Source organism: Anser brachyrhynchus (genome assembly GCF_964034855.1).
Source record: "Anser brachyrhynchus genome assembly, chromosome: 7".
NCBI classification, from domain to species: domain Eukaryota; kingdom Metazoa; phylum Chordata; class Aves; order Anseriformes; family Anatidae; genus Anser; species Anser brachyrhynchus.
In genome coordinates, this window is record NC_137701.1 from 11,754,744 (window position 1) to 11,771,755 (window position 17,012).

Here is a 17,012-nt window from a genome sequence, read left to right on the forward strand (position 1 = left end):
AGCGTGTGAGCTTAGGGCATTTAGTTTATTATCTACACACAGTTACTGTCTGAGCCAAAAACTCTTCACAGTGAGGCAGGGTTGCCTCTGACCTCCAGATATGACCTTTTTGCTAAATGAGTGGAAAAGGTCTTCTGGTCTCTTAGCATTGATAACATGGACGTCCTATGAGCAAAAACGTCTCAGAAGGCAGGACATAGCAGCCAGGTCCCTTGGGAACGGGGGCAAGACCTGCAGGCGAGCAATACGGGCTGTCACATCTCCTGCTGCCTGATGTAATAACAGCAACGAAAGACCAGCCCTCTCCAGCATACGAGGGCCACGTATATGCTACATGCACTTCTCTGCAGCGTTTGCAAAGTGAATGGTTTGATGCTTTTTTCCCCAACAAAGTGGATTACGGGTACTTCAAGGTCCCTGCTCTATGTATGGAAATACCTTCACATCGAGGAGCTGATGTGACATCTGCTGTGCAGATGTTTCTTTGGGGCTGCGGAGTAATTTTTTGTCTGCATTACTGAAGTCTTTCGTGGTCTCAGATCACTGGCTCAAGCACTTGTTACTCCAACACACTAATGATAGTTGCTATGGCTGTTTCCTTCCAAGTCCCATGTCTGAGAGTCTGGTCTGGAATACCATAACCATGTCTAAGAGCAAATATCTCCTCAGTGGGACTGAGGCATGAAATCATACTGGGGTCCTGGTTCTGTTCGTATTCAGTCCCATCCTCACTGCTGTCAGCTCCTCGCCTCCAAGTGTGCTGACAGACTCCAAAGATGCCTACTTCGGAGGGAGACAGCTTAAATGGAGAAGTTTATCGTCTAGCCCTTTTTGCACTCCCGCAACAAGAAATATTTTGACATACTGTCCATCTGCATGCTTGGCTCCCCGTGGCCCCTCTCCCCAAGCTGTTCATTACAGTAACTTTGCTAAGTGAGAACCAGGGTGTTACGCAGGAGTTTGCTAGCTTTGAAAGTAAGTAAGGTAAGACACTGCCTTTCTCCTATACTGTAAAGGGACGCTGGCATTCTGTGTGTGTCAATAACATTGCAAACAAAAAGATGCAGAGCTCTGTGCACCAAGGAGGAGGCAGGCTCTATGCAAGTGGACCACTAGTTTTGTTATTGGATACTGCCTGGAGAGCGAAGATGCATGCAGCAGCAGGGATGGGGAGGGAGCTTTCCCTGTGCCCCTCAGAGGTGCTACTTGCAGTGGAAGGAATGTGAGGAGCAGAAATTCTTGTCTTGTTGAGCCTGTTCAGAAACAACAGCAGAAAAGGGAATTTTGCCTGAAGGGAGACAACAAGGTCCTGTGGTATCAGACCGGAGCTGGCTCCATGCAGAGACTTTGTGGCAGTTTGTCTGAGCCTTGCCTCACCAAAAGGTGAAAATGCAGTCACCCTTTCGATGCAGAACAGCAGTAATTGTAGGACAAGGAAAGAAGTGAGGGTTTATGACGATTTGCACTTTTCTCCCCTCAGAGTTAAATTTCAAGTTGCTTTATTGATTAATTTGCTTGGAGTGCTAAACCTGAAGTCGGAAGAAAAGGCTTAGCATGTGGTCTGAGAATAGTGCAATAATTTGAGGAATGAGTAGGAGCAACCAAAGCTCCCTGCTGCGGCTGGGACAGCATCAGGGTATCTGTTCCTGCACACAACAGTGAACAAGCATGTCCTATGCAGACCTTCAGCATCTCAGTTTGTCCCTGTGGGAGGAGGAAACCTATTGAATTTTTACTTTCTGTGAAAAGCTAAGAAAAGCTGCACTCACAGCAGAATCACTCCTTTGACATGCATTTTCTCTCTCTCTTTTTTTTTTTTTTTTTGTGTGTGTGTACACCCCAATAGTTCTTCTGCTGGCAGTCTCTGAGCAGGAATCCCCATGGTGTGGTACTGATGAAGGGTGACACCATACAGTGCTGCAAAAAAACCTGTTCTCAGTTCCCTACCTGCCCTTCCATCAACACCTGGGGAAACACAGTGGGATTTGCACTCCCAGGTGGCACAGCATTTCATGTCCTAGACCCTCTCTTTGCCATCACACCACAGATGCTCGGTGATTACAGCTGCACAGAGTGCATGTTGTGCCTTACACTAGTTTGGTTTCTGCCATTATAGAGAGTGTACTGGTGCTTTGGTAGCCCCACAGCAAATTTGTTCATTTGGGCTGCCTGGGAATGGATAGAATTACCAGCAACCATAGGGGTTTGGTGCTGTGTGAAACTAGTCTAGAAAATTTCCCGAGGGCAGAGATCATCTTGAGCAAAAGCTGAATGGAACCAAGCCCTTGTTCAAAAGAAGCTTACTGCTCATCCTGGAAGAATGTGGAGATTTCCTGGCACACGCTTCACTGTCAGCAACTTAATCTCAGGTGGGTGACAAAACAGACTGACCCCTGGATGATCCCTCTGAAATGAAGGATAGGCCTTAATCGCCAAGCCTGTTTCCTGACGCAGGGCAGTGAGACGTTGGGATCAGCGCTCGAGCATTTTCCAGCCTTGACTCTACCGCAGAACATGCAGTTCTCAATACATCTGCAAGTGCAAATTCAGCACAGAGGCCTGGGAGGGCTTAAGGAAACACAGCTGTGCTAAGGATGGAGCACATCCCTCACAGCAGCATCAGCCAGCAGCTGATGGGCATCAGCATTACTGATAAGGCTGTTGGTGAGCATGGCTAGCCACTTCCACCCCCTGCTGGTAGTGGTGCCCACTAGGTGTCAGAATGGAATAAATGCAAGGCTGACACAGGGGAGAAAGGTCCGAGTTTTCAAATTCTTCTTTTTTTTTTTTTTTTCATTTCTTTATGGTTTCTGTCCTGCTGTGCCATAAAATGACTTTTGGGGAAGGAGGACCTGCTTGTTTAGGTGGTGAAGAGAATGGGGGAGGAGGAAGAGGAGGAGAAATTACAAACAAAAAAAATCCTGGCCTGTCTAGAGTGCTTGTTTTACATGTAGGAGCCCTGAGTTTAAATTCCGCTCCAGGCACAAAGGTAGTTTTGCTTTTTTATCTCTGAGCACAGTAGATGCTTCCCTTTCCTGTATGATAGCTGATGCTTTTTGATAAAATGGCTTTTAATCAGATTTCCCATCCATCCCTTGCACTGGGCTGCAGGCTATAAGATACCTTTGGTAAGAGGGGAGCTAGTGAAATGGTGGTTGTGGAGAGGGTTTAATTTTAGAGTTGCAGTTTCTAGAGCAACAAGTTCAATATAGGGCAGTGGGACTTGGAGTTTTTCTTGCACAGCTGCTCTTGTATTGCTGCTGTGACACCACTGAGCTGCTCGTTCCCTGCAGTTGATTAACATCAGCAAGGGCAACGTAGTGGCTTTTAAAGCTCAGGTGCACCAGTTAATGCTTACCCAACCAGGAAGAAAATTGCTGCTCTCTCACGTTTGGCAGCTGCCACCGTGTTTTTTGTTTTCTGGTGGCTCCAGGACAAATGCTCGGGCCTGGCAGCCTGTTGTGTCTGTCTCACGGTGCATTCAGGCCTCGTGCTCTCCGCAGGAAGCACAGATCTCCAGCGACTGGTGGATTCTTGAACCTCAGACCAGTTTTCCTGAGGGAGCTTCTGTGCACATTGCTGAGGGGATTTGGGGGGCTCAGCAGAAAGAGCTGCCATGTGAAGGCCCAAGAAAATCTGCCAGCTGGATCTTGGCCAAGGAGAGCTGTTCTTGTTTTCTTCCTGTGGCATGGAGGAGTGAGCTTCTCCTTTACGATGTTCTCACGTGCCTCACTGGCTGATGGCCTCAGTCAAGGCCCAAGAGGCCTCTCAGGGAAGGAGGCACTTTGCTGACCTGGCCTCGGCTGGTTCTTCTCTTTCCAGAACATGATGTTCTTTTCCTTCTCACCTTGAGTTTTCTTCACGCTGTTTCTGTGTCACTTTCTTGGTGAAACAAGAATTTACCACCAGCGATCTTCGCAGCACTTAAAACTCCAGCCCTGACTTTGTTACTGCTTCCTCACTGAGCTTTAATGCTGAATCTTTGGTGGGTGTTGCCTGTTCTTTGTGACCATCTGCACTACAAAACTGGTGTTAGACCACTGTTGGAAACCAGTGCTGGAAAGGGAGGCCTAAAACATGGGCCTTATTCTTTCAAGGAATTCAAGCTCCTGGAATTCATCTAGACATTTATTGCAGATTAAGTCAGGGGGAGGTTGAACTGGAACAAACAGAGAGTAAGATGGAAACTGGGATTTTTTGTTGACCTCCAGAGACCAAACCGGTTCAGGGCTTTAGCTAGCTCAGAGACTTGGAGTTGAAGCAGGAGACCACCCGGAAAACCACAGAGTCTGGCAGGATCCCAGGGATTACAGGCAATGATTAATGTGAGTTTAAAAAGGATCTTATGTGCTTTTGGAGACTGAATCTTGTTCTAGGCAGGAGGGTAGGTGCTGCTGCTAGCTGAGCCTCCAGGTCTGGAATAAATAACGGAGGGGGAAAAAAAGTGCCTCCAAAATTGGAGACTGTTGATTTAAATGGGGAGGAAAAAAAAAAAGCCTATAATCTCATTGAAAATAGGCACTGAGCAGAGGACTGGTGGTCAGAAACATTTAAACCTGGAAATTTAAGCAGGAGTCCTTGCGTCCACACCAAGCATATTGACTGAAATGATCTTGGAAGTACACCTGGAGTATAGAAATATCAAGAAGTCTTGCCAGTGCTGTTTCTGGCAAAATTTGGAAACGTTTGGGATTCATCAGGAATGTAGAAGCCTGATCTAGAGTTCCCAAAAGCCTTCTGACAGGTCTCCCTAAGGAGAATACTAGAAAAGTGAAACAGCCATGATACAAGGCAAAGAAGAGTTACAGCTCAAAAACTGGAGTGGACAAAAATACAAAGCTTGTGGATGGCACTTCACAAGTGCATCTAGTTGTAGACAACCTCTGAGGCTGCAGTGAACAGTTCCCTTGGTGCCTTCACATGCATCGTATTTATTTTTAAAAAGGGCAACTTGACACCTATGGGTTAGTAGGCTGGAGCAGTGGAAGCCTCAGTACTAACCCTTTTTTTCTTTATGTGTTTTAAAGGTTTTTAATTGTCCTTGGTATTTGAATACTGAAGGCAGTTTTGTACAACAGCAAGAAATTGCCATCAAGAGGGTTTGCCAGGTATTTTGTGAAATCTGAAGAGGAGCAAAAATAGGAAAAAAAAAAATCTGGGATGGTTTCTGATGCAGGGGCCACTAAGGATTATTTTATACCATTCCTGCACAGTGGAATGGTCTTCCGGAGTATTTTGAGGGGAAGAAGCACTGAATGTATGAAATGCTAGAATTGACAACAAGTTTTTGACTTGATTGGTTTTCCAAGATAGCTAAAAACTGGTGTTTTGTGAATTGCAAACATTTTATCATCTCAGCATCTTGAGCTCCTAAGTGTTTTTAAAAAAATTACCAGTCCTGATGGTGAATTTTCTGGTTGGAACAGGCAGTATCAAAAAATAACCCAGACCTCACACCCTCTTTCCTATCAGAGAGAAAATGTTCCAAATAGATGAGGTTATTGCATTGAGAAAGGCTGTCACAAGAGCAGTGTTCCAAGCCTGCATCTTTCAAGGGGGTCTGTACATGTGCAATGTGTTCAGTGAACCAGAACAAGGCTTTTTCTCCAGAAAGCTTCTGTCAAAGCCTGCAAACGTACCTGGGTGTTTGGGGAAAGACCAGAAGTGAATGGGGAGGTGACTGCAGTTCCAGAGACCATGCAGAGTCAATACAGTGGTGCCATTTACCTCCTGCCACTGGAGCAAGGCAGCAACCTCTTTTCAGCATGTGAACATAACCACAGCATAACCACTGTGAGCTAGGCAAGGGGGATCTATTTTGAACCCTATGTGGTCAGTAAAGTAGGAAGATGAGAAGATTTCCAGGAGGCAGGTGTGAATACATTCAAGGGATTCTTGGGTGCTGTTGCTGTTAAACCTGTAGTTTGAAGAGTGTCACAGATTTAGTAGGTTCACTGCAAGGCAGTGGAGAAAAAGCCCCTGGCTAAAATACTGGACCTTGGCTTTCTGCCCCAATACATTACTGAATCTTCTTTAAAATAACTATTCGTTATGACTATTTCATAGTGAAATGTCTATTTCATCGCTATCTGCGATTGTATAACAGACTATGTTCTGACACTTCTGAATTTCTCATCCTTCTCTGGCTGAAACAACTCTGCTAAAAGTTGCCAATGATCTAGTTTTCCTAAAAATCCTATTTTTAGGAGAACTTACTATTTACTGAAAATGTTGCACGGTCCCACTGTGAACAAAAGCACAGACATTCAGTGTGGCGCTCTTGCCTGTCATCAGTTGACATTTGCAGTGACATCTGCATTCTCTCTGCTGGAGAACAGCAGCTTGGAGCAGAGGATTGGAGTTCCACTGGGACATACTGGTAGGCTGCAGTCAGCCATGGTTTGAATGTGAATGCTGCCAGTGATTCAGGAAACTCCATCTGTTTTGTATTCGTACCCATGCTCTGTTTATACTGCAGGGCTTTCGGCCTGGCCCTGCAGGGGTTTAAGAGGCCACTGTGTCCCAGGGCCTGGCTTGTAGAAGTGGAGTGTGACCTCAATATGCACGTCTGAGCTCCCAGAGAAACTGAAAGACTTGGACCTGGATTTTAAAACTCTGGATTTTTAATCTCTTTGTCTGTGGTACTTGATGCCAGGGCACCAAGTCACAGAATCATAGAATGTGAATTGGTAAAGGGTGTTCTGAGTGGCTGGGTCTATATAATCCCATATAACGCAACTACAGGACATGCTGTTGCATGAAGATGCTGCTTCATACAGTAAACAAATGCTTTGCAATTATCAGAGAGCCATATATACTTGCTAGCACAGAGAGCTGCCCAGTTTGTGGTTACTCATTCTTTTGACCCCACTTTTAGAGTAGAATTAAACAAGTCAAACACCATCTGGTTCCAAGACACTAAGTTTAACAAAAACAATAATAAAAGTCTGTCTCCCCTTTTTTTTCCCCCCTCCCCTCATTCTGGTCTTCACTGATCAGGGACAGCCAGTTCAAGTGTGCAAGTAAAATGCAAGCTGAAAGGCAGGGAGATGAGGCAGTTCTGAAACTAGGTTAGAGATTAAATGAGCCTGATATTTGGCAGCTGTAGGCAAGGTTGGATTGCCCTAGGGAAAGGGCTCAAAATGATTAATGAAATGGTGTTATTAGCCTATCATGGGATTGCAATTCTGTTTGAATCCTGAAGACAGAAATTGAGAGGAGCTGTGTGGGTGTGAATGATGTACTGTAGAAGAAAGCTCAAGAACAGTTTCCCAGAAGGCAAGTAGATCCCTTAAGGCAACCTCATGTTTGTTTTACTGCACCATGTAGTCTAAAATATGGCCTTTACTACCACTGGATTGATTCATCAGCTGGTATTGGGATTTACCATCTGCAAAGCTGTCCTTCCTCAGTTTAGGAGGCTCAGGAAACAAAGAAGGTATGTCATTTTATGTATTGGTATTTGCTCTTACCTTCACTGCTGTCTATCAAACACCTGAGCAGAGCAGAAATTTTGGTGCATCAGGAACATTGGGTCTCCTGAGCTTCCTACTGCCTTCTGGAACCTCGGGGTTCAGGTCTTGTTTTGCTTTTTCCTGGCTGATTCTTACTTCAGTAAAGCAGAAAGTTGGTGTGAGTTGTTCAAGTAACAGCTAATGCTGCAAGTGGTGTTGTTGCAGTCTCAATAAGAGCTCAATCTGTTTACACCTGCCATCAACTTGGAGAGGGAAGATTTCAGAGCCTGGAGACTAGTTTGTGGGAACTCATTGTATCTGCTGTTAGATTAATAGATTCAGGCTTTGGAATGACATAACTCTGCCCTCAAGGGTCTTTTGTTTTTTGTTTGTTTTTCCCTAGTTAAGTATGCAAATACAACACTGTTGATCACGTCCAAATGCTTATGGTATAAAATAGTTGTACAAAAATCAAACTCTTGTTGACGAGGAGTTAGTTCAAAGAACCAGTCTCTTTGTTCCCATCAAATGACTTACTTTCAGAACTGCAGACACGTGCATTGGCTTTCTGCAGCCAATGTGTCCTAATGAGTGGTTACCTCCTACTGTGCAAACTTATAGCAAAAGCTACTTGAATTGCACCACGAAGATGGTGTCTCCAAGAAATTGCAGCTGAGAGGGACACCTGGAGACTAAGCGTGTATGTTAATATACACATATATGTATATAGATATAAATATGTCTCTCTTTAACACCCAGAAGATTTTCTTCTCCCCTTTTGCTCTGAAGTTCTTCAGCTGTCTGACATGAGACACTTCATTGTGGCCTGGTACCCGAGGCAGTGTTCTGAGAAATATGGGACTAAGTCGTGTTCCTGATTTTGCTGCTAGAGAAAGAGACAGCTAGCTTTGCAGCCCCATATTGCCTCCAAGAGCTGCACAGAGAATCAACTCTGTATTCCCAGAGGAAGGTCATTCCTAGGGTTATGTCTCCCAGGACAATAAACTTGTATGGAATGCATTATCAAAGGACTAGGAGGTGGATTTTTAAGCAGTCCTGGGTTTAGTCCTGAGTAGCTGTGCTGTAGAAATTACGAAAATGTAGAAATGATGAAATGTAGAAATGAGGCCCCTGGTGTCAGCGTTATCATAGAATGGCCCAGGTTGGAAGGGCCCTTAAAGACCGTCTTTTTCCAACCCCCCTGCCATGGGCAGGGATGCCACCCACTAGATCAGGTTGTCCGGAGCCTTGTCCAGCCTGGTCTTGAACACCTCTAGGGATTAAACTGAAACCTCCTGGACATGGAAAACTACTATGTACCATACAATCAAGATCAACCATGTGATGCTGGATTGTTGTCTTGCTCTGATGAATAGGCTGGAAAGCACTTGAGAGCAAAGATCTCTAGGATGTATCATCATCAGGAGTCAGAGAGACAGAAGAGCAGTACAGAAGCCAAGTGCACTATGGATGGCACCTGCTGAGATCTTGTGAGGGGAAAAAAGAGAAAAATTTGAGAACGTCCTCAAAATTCTTAAAGAATTTGATAATTGCTGTAGCCCATTTTCCTGTTCACAGACTCATCTGAAACCGTTTCCAAGCTTCTGCAAGAGCACACATTGCAAGTTCACTGTGATGCTAAGAATGAGTCAGTAGCGCAGCTGCACTTCATGCTCTTTCCTTGCCTATATGCTGCTTTAATTCTGCTGGATGAGAAATGCATATCTCAGGCCATGGGAAATGCTGACTGTTGCTGAGTTCGATTTCAGGTGCCAAACTGTGCTTACAATTTGAGTAAAGTGAAGGATGAAAAAATACTGTTGCTTCACTGATCCAGGCAATGGGCTTATACAATTTCACTCGCAGCATCCAGTACCTCCTGGGTACTGGACAGAGACAGCAGAGCTGCTATAGTGGTAGAGAACATGGTCTGAGGCATAAGAAACTTGTCTGGCCAAGGGACCACGGGCTCACGAATTTCTTCTTGGGGCTTTAATTTCGAAGTCCAACATAGGAAACTGCTGACCTTCCCTTGTGTTTCCATTGATAACTGTCCTAGTTGAGGGCGTAGTGATATTGGAAATTATTTAAAATCCATATTTCCCTGTTCATTCTGGACACTATAAAAGAATTAAAACAGCTTAATGGGTTGTCACTTCAAATATGTGTTACTTCGGCATTTGCATAACTGCATTCATGATTTTAGCACTTAACCCGAAGTCACTGCAGAAGTTGTACTTCCTTGCCTCACCCAGTGACTGAAGGCAACGATGGGGGTAGACTGCAAGAGAAATTTGTAGCAGGGTTGACTTTCCTGTGAGGTGGGCAGGAATGTTCTCCATGCTGGTAAAAATAGGCTGCTTTTCGTTCAGCCAGGATAGTGAATCTGAAGCAAACTCGACTCTGTGGTCCTCCCACTTCCCTTCTTTCCTGGCAGATACTACAGCAGTAACAGCTGCTTATGGGCCTCCACTGTAAGAGCTGCTTCTTCAGCCTAGGCAGCTGGGATCTTGCTCCAGAAAAGAAAAGGCTGGGCCTGGTTCATCATCTCTGCTAAATGCCCCCATGACACATGACACCAAATTGGGCTGGATGGCTCGCTGAATAAAACCTCCAAGTCTCTGCAACGTGCAAGTGTTTCAGTTGGGTACCTGGAGCAGAGAGACTGTTTACCTTCCTTCTGGTTTTGCCTTTTTTTTTTTTTTTTCCCCCTGATGAGCAATGTTGTTATGGAAATTCATCAGAGCTAAAATCTGAATGTTCTCTGCAGAAAAGTGGAAATCTTCGACTGCTCAAGTCAGAAGAGGAGAAAAAACTTCTCTTCCCCTCACCCTTCCTTAATCATGAATGCTTGGGCTTTTGCTGTAACAGTGTGAATGGTGGCATTTACTACTGCCTTGCCAACCAGGACTGCTCTCTGGAATCGCTTCCTCCGATATTTACTCCTCATCAGGCTGTGACCTGAAAAAGAGTTTGCTGTGTACACAGGAGCAGCTGGGCTGTGTGACAGGTATCTGTATCCTCCAGCAGGAGTGGCTGACCTTAGCCGTGCGTGGATGTGAGAAGTGGCTTTGGATATCATAGAAAAGTTTTTAGGTAAAGCCTGAAGAGTCTGCAGAAGCCACAAATACAAACCTGCTTGGCATATCAATAGCGATAGCCTAATTCTGGAGAGGAAATGCCTCAAACAGGCCACTTCCAACTGCTACCACCTCTCTGGGGAAGCATCTTTGGTTCCTATGTCTGCCAAGACTAAAGCTTCATGGTCCAGTTCAGGCCCTGGAAAGTCATCTGCAGCATTGCTGTCATTTATTTTTCATGCTATTTTCCTAGAACTTATTCACCACATGTGCAATGCTCTGTTGCTGTTGGGGGAAGGAAAACACAAAGCACTGAACGTGCTATGTACTACTAGAAGTACTGTGGCCAAGTCGGCAGGACCATAGCATGGGGATGCTCAGCATTGGTTCTGTATGAGACCTGTACCCCAGCTGTCAATGTCTCTGGCAAGAAAATCCCATTCTGATAGCCCACCTGGCTGTTTTATCAGGTAGGCCAGAAAAAAGAAAAAAAAAATGTAGGCTCAGAATAAAACACTCAGGCATTTTTAGAATCAGAAGTTGCATCCAAGCATTTTCTTCCAGTGGGAGCAGATCCTTCCACCTGAACCAGGCCTTTCAGACTTCCCTTCTTTCCCCAAAACATGGCATAAGGAGCCCCTGGATGTTTCCCTCAGTAATGTTCTCCAAATTCTTCATAGCATTAACCGTCCATTTATATAGTGTTTATCATTCAACCCCAAAAGTTAGAGACAATGGCTGCTGTAAATGGTGTGACTTCAGTGAATAGCTGGGACATGGATTCAGCGCAAAATTTTCACTACAACTATCAAGTATAAAGGTTGTCTTCAACAACCTTCAGATTTTTTCTGCCCCAAGATAAATTTTTATGATGTAGCATGAATCAGTTGCATCCTTAAATAAGTAAGCAAACCCACAAAATCTGAGTCATTGCTCTTTCTTTTCAGTCATCTGCTTATAAGGCCAATATGTGTGAGGAAAGGGTCTGCCCTGATCTCTCACCTGCTGTGCAAGGAAAGAGCTAGCTCTTCTAGAAGTTAGGAACCACTGCCTTTCTCTCTGCTGAGAGCTGTACACACTGGCCTGAGCACTAGAAGAATTAAAACCATTATGTGACAAAAACACTGTTTCACCACCCAGGTATGTACCAGTTACAATTTACCAAAGCCAAACTTGTTTCCCTCTACATAAAATAAGAATTGTTAGGACTTCTGAATGCAAGCCAATAATGCTGTAATGGTAGTAGCAATGCTGATTCCTATGGACAAAACTAGTACCATCCTATGCTGACATTGCTGGCTCCTATCTGACTCCGAAGGACGAGTCAGGCCAAGCTCTAACAAGCCGTAATACCCATCATTACTCTTATCTGGAAATGGTGTTGAGGAGTGACTGTCAAATATCCTGTTGCACTCACAGTCCCAGTTCCACATCAGCTTTCTTAAAGCAAACCACTTTGTATCATACTTAAACTGCCTATTTTGAATTATGTGACTGAATGCTGATTTTCCAGTAAGTGACAATTAAAAAACAAACAAACAAAACAACGTTCTACAGTTCAAACTCGATTGGTAGTTCTAAAATCAGAGTCAGCTTGCTGCCTGTCACTTTTCAGCCAAGGTGATAAAATCCACTTGGACAGAATTTTGAAAGCTCTCTTTGAAGCGGTAATTATGGGATCTTGTATTCTGCAGGACTTGAATGCAGAACAGCCTACAAGGAATCTTGAAATCATCTATGACTTGCTGGGTCTCCTTCCACATGAATGAAGAGGTTGTAAAATCTGCCTGAGAGATCAGCCTTTTTCCCGCCTTTTTTTTTTTTTTTTTGATTGCTTAAAAAAAAAACCTTGCTTTGTAAAGCTGCAGTGCCTGTCTTTAAGGCTGCACTTGCACTGCAGTTTTTCCAAGAGGAACTTGGCAAGCAAGACAGAGGCTTTATACTCTTGACACTTGGTGTAGGCTGTAATAAATGCCAGTGGGAGCTGCGTGCTTAAGGTATGGATCCCCAAAGAGCATTGAACACAATCAGCTCAGGGTCCACAATCCTTCTTTGCTAACTAGGAAAAGCACTCTCAGAGTAAAACCATCTGAACAACGTGCCTAACTCCTGTCCATGTACAACTGTATTTTTCCCCCAGATTTTTGAAGATGTTTGATTTTCCTTCGTGTCATTCAGTATTGAGACCTTTGCCTCCTACAGCTGTCTTCTAGTGTGGTATCTTGCAAAGGGTGGGAAGGTGTTTTGTGTGATTTGCAGGTGTTTAGGCAGACAGCAACCAGGATTTTGGTGTGGTTTGCACCCAGTTTCTGAGCGACATCGCTGCGGCACAAGCAAAACTTCCTTTCAGCTAGCCAGCATATGTGGCATGCTGTGCGTCCTTTCAAAATAGCATCAAAATTGTATTGTTGGCTGGGGACCTAGGTGGGATGAGATTAACTTGTCTACCTGTGTACCTGAAGAATGACCTTCTGTAACACATGTAGCTAGAGATTTTTTTGCACTCGTCCAGTGATTGTTTAAAGCTCTGATTTTGCTTCTCAAATTAGAGCTTTATACTATGTTAAATACCCTACTTATTTAGTATTAGCTAACAGCAATAACCAATTGCACCATAAGATAATTATATTGCAGAGGAGCAAAGTGCATTCCAGGAACTCTCAACTTTTACATCAGCTCCAGCTTGCCCATGGCTTTCCTGCTGCTTTCTTTCAAACTTGACAGTTATTGGTGTTTTCACAGAGGCTTTGTCATAGGAATGGTTGTTTGTGAGGAGTGGTGATTGCTCTGGAATAGTACAACCGAGCACGTTCCCTGAAGGTTTTGCTGAGACCTGTTCGCACAGCTCAGATCCTGGAGCCAGCTGGTATTTCAAATATGCATGAGCCATTGCTGTACTCATGGGCTGTTTACTTTCTATTCTGTGGGTGGGTTTTCCTTTGTTTTCGTTTTAATTTCTTCATTTGGGTTGTGAGATTCTCACCAGAAAAGTACAAGTGGAGAGCACAGACGAATCTCAGTTCTGACCATCACTGGCTTGATATCGGCTTGAACACGTCATTGACCCTGGCTGGACTTCAAACTGTGCCAACAAATACAGCGCTTCCCATTATAATTAAAAAGCTGTCTCATGAGAGATTCTCAGTATGCTGCCTATATTTAAGCAACAGGGAAGAGAATGCCAATGGGATCTATGGTAACTTGTAGGAATAACTGCAAGAAACCCCAAACTGTAGATTGAAAATTACAGGCAAAAGCTTTGTAATCTTACCAAAATAGTACGGAGCACTGCTGTGAGCTGTCTGTGAGGGAGGATCCAGCTCGTGTCAGACCCTTGCTTCAAGCTGGCAGTTCAGCTCTAGCCATGTCTCTGCTTTTCTGTGTGTTTTCCTCAGTGTCCTATCTGGCCGTAAGTCTGCTGAGGTTCCTTCCAGTGTCAAGAAGCTGCCAAGCAGACGTTTTTAGGTTACTTGTTAGAACACAGGGAAGAGGACTTAGGAAATATTTTTAGCAGTCTCTTCCTGCGGTACTGCTTACGCCACAGAAATTGAAATGTAAACTCAGAGCTTCGTGCAAGCTTTTGAACTGCTAGAGACATCTGTTGTTAGTGCCCTGGGCAGGCTGTGCAACATGCAGCGCTGCTGACAGCAGGCAGGAGAAGCTCTGTCTGGACAGCGTTAATCACAGCCCTTGGCAGGCTGCGTGGTTGAAGCCAACCACAGATGGCTGCTGCCCGTTCTGCAGCCCTCCCTTCAAGTGCAAACTTGTAGTGTGTTTGGTGAATCAGTGCCATTTTAGCAGGTTCAGAAGGGCAGTCCCTCTGGGAACAGGTAAAGATCCCACTTAGTGGGTTTAAGAATTGGAGGTCGCTTCTCTTGCTGTTGTTTTATGTTTATGTTTTATGCTCTTACCAGGCAAGGATGCCCGTAGTTCTCTGCTGTGACAGGCAGCTCAGATTTGGTTCTCCACTGTGCTTCTCTCCCATGTTGGGGTATGATACGAGTCCTTTTGACTAGCATCTCATGTCTTTAAAATGTATTTTATTTGAAGGAGCTCCACTTAACAAGAGAAATAGCTGTCTTTCAGCTTGAGTAATACTTCTTTATCTCCTTGCAATATCATTCAATCAAACTATCACAGGGAACTTGGATTAGGAAGAAATGTTCATCGTTAGTGAAAACGTTCTTTAACATCTTTGCAGCTGGAAAGGATCCTAGAAATGCCATTGTTCTTTTTGTTGTTTTTATCAGTAGTCATTAACCTAGCTGACTAAGGGCTCTGTAATAATCAATTTTGTTTATGCTCTTATTAGGGTACAATGGAGGGAAGACAAATCTTACAGCTCATTTTTCAGTGTATCTGTCTAACAGAAATGTAACTGAAGGTCATCTCAGTTGCCTAATCTGAATGGTTCTGTAACATCAGCCAGGCCCTTGATGTTTTCAGTGTTAAAACCCTAAGTGGAAAACAGAGACCTTCTCAACCAGTATCTCTAGGACTCCCAAAACACAGTTATCCAGTTTTAACTAGTTTTAATTGCTGGAATAACACTTAATATCCTTTATTACTTCTGAGAAGAAGGTAGGTTTTTTTAGCCCAACAGCTTCTCTTTGAATACAGACAACTCACCTACTGATCGGTTTGTGAAAAGCAATTTGTACTGGGTGTAGGTGCCAAGATGTTGGTGATGGGGGGCTGCACTTGTGGATGGGGAAGAGGTTGAGGAGTTGGGAATGAAGGGGTGAAGTTGGTCTTGGGCAATGGGAGTTGGGAGAAGGTGGTGTTTTATTTTTTTGTCTTTGTTTCTCACTATCCAAATCTATTTTAATTGGAAATTAAGTTAATTTTCCCCAAGTTGAGTCTGTTTTGCCTGTAACAGTACCTGGTGAGAGGTCTCCCTGTGTTTGTCTTGGCCCATGAACTTTTTCATCTTCTTTTCTCCCCCGTCCTGTTGAAGAGTGGCAGTGAGAGCCTCTTGGCATCTGTTGGTGTCAGCATACCACACAATCTTACTTGTCTAACCCAGTACAATCCAAGATGTAACACGTTGCTGGTATTTCCAGCACGCTGGATGGTGGGTGGTATGAAATACTGTTGGAGTTTTCTGTATTTGATATATGGGGCAAATTATTTTTCTTATTAGTCTTTCCATGCATAGATCCTTTTTTTTTTTCCCTCATGTCTTCTCTCGAGTGATGTAAATAGAAGCTGTGAAACCCCTTTTGTTCATGTTTCAAACTAATTTTTATCACTGATGTCGATATCCACTTCCCATTTGGTTACAGGCAACTTCTCTCAAGTCATGGCTTTGTGGTCATTTAACAGCCTTGGACAATGCATAATTCTTTTTCATGCTTTTCTATCTAAGACAATCTCACAGACAATTTTGATCACACCTTTCCTCCACTTTGAATCCCCCCCTTATTCTTTTAAATCAGGTGTTACTGGTGTGATTATTCTTTTCACCTATCTGTCTTTTAATGAATCATGACAGTCTACTCCTGAAGTTACCTTTCTTTCTTGTGATGTTCTCTCAAATAATTTCAGCCATATTGTTAATGAAGATGTTAAACAGGACTGCTAGTAACTTGCTCTCAACTGGTGTTTTATGCTGCTGATCACCACCTTCTGGGCTTGGCTCTCCAGCCAGTTTTCAGCCCATGAAACTGTCTACCTCCTCAGCTGGTTTATGAGGATTTTACGGGAGATGGAGTCAACGGTCTTACAGAAGTCCAGGTAGGCGTTATCCAATGCTCTCCCCTCATCCCCATGGTAGAAAGAGGAGAGATGATGGTCCTTCCCTGCTGCTGACAGTGAAGATGGCACAGAAGGTGCCATTTCTTTCCTACGCTGTTTTCTGCACTGCTGAGCTTCCCTTCCTTAGGTCATTAGCTTGGTATTTCTGTGGGCATCCATCAAGGCTTTTATGGTGAAGGTTCTTCAAAATTACTCTCCCCATTACATGAAGAACTCAAAGCCTTTCTAATTCTCTTAGCTCACACTGCTACATGTCTGGGACAGGGCTTGTCTCCAGACAAGCCACGGCAAAGGTCTGTAGGTATTTCCTCCAGGAGGGACAAGTCATGGGAGGGAGACAAACTACTGATGACAGAGCAGACAGACAGTTCACATAGGGACCGCCATCCATTTTATGCTTTGGGTATCACCTGTCATAAATTTGTCTTGCTCTCCAGATGGCATTTTAGATAAGCTAGAATAGAGGAGAAAGTTCTTCTTCCTGTTTTGTGCCCAGAAGGCCAAATTCTACATATCCCTGAAAACAGACTGGGACAGAGACTAAACAGCTGAAAAACGTGCTTCCCCCTTAGGCTATATATGTCTAAATGGCATTTGATTCTATTAGTGGCAGACTCGTTAGTATTTAGAAAAGCAAGAGTGGAATGCAAGCTTATTTTGAACAGAATCGGCACTGTGGTAGCCAAAGCTCATTAATAATGAATTTTATCAACTGTTCACT

The 17,012-nt window shown here is 44.0% G+C and overlaps 1 long non-coding RNA gene across 5 annotated transcripts in view; it reads left to right on the top strand.

Annotated features, from left to right (window-relative positions):
* Nucleotides 1-3,284: 3,284 nt before the first annotated feature.
* The window catches only part of LOC308197840, a 66,891-nt gene continuing 53,163 nt past the window's right edge, over nt 3,285-17,012 (top strand). For 3 of the 5 annotated variants that reach the window (XR_013953358.1, XR_013953359.1, XR_013953360.1), the window contains exons 1-2: nt 3,285-7,438; nt 16,082-16,270. This is a non-coding gene — a long non-coding RNA (uncharacterized lncRNA). The remainder of the gene's footprint in view (nt 7,439-16,081; nt 16,271-17,012) is intronic. The other 2 variants (XR_013953356.1, XR_013953357.1) reach the window with 1 other exon arrangement.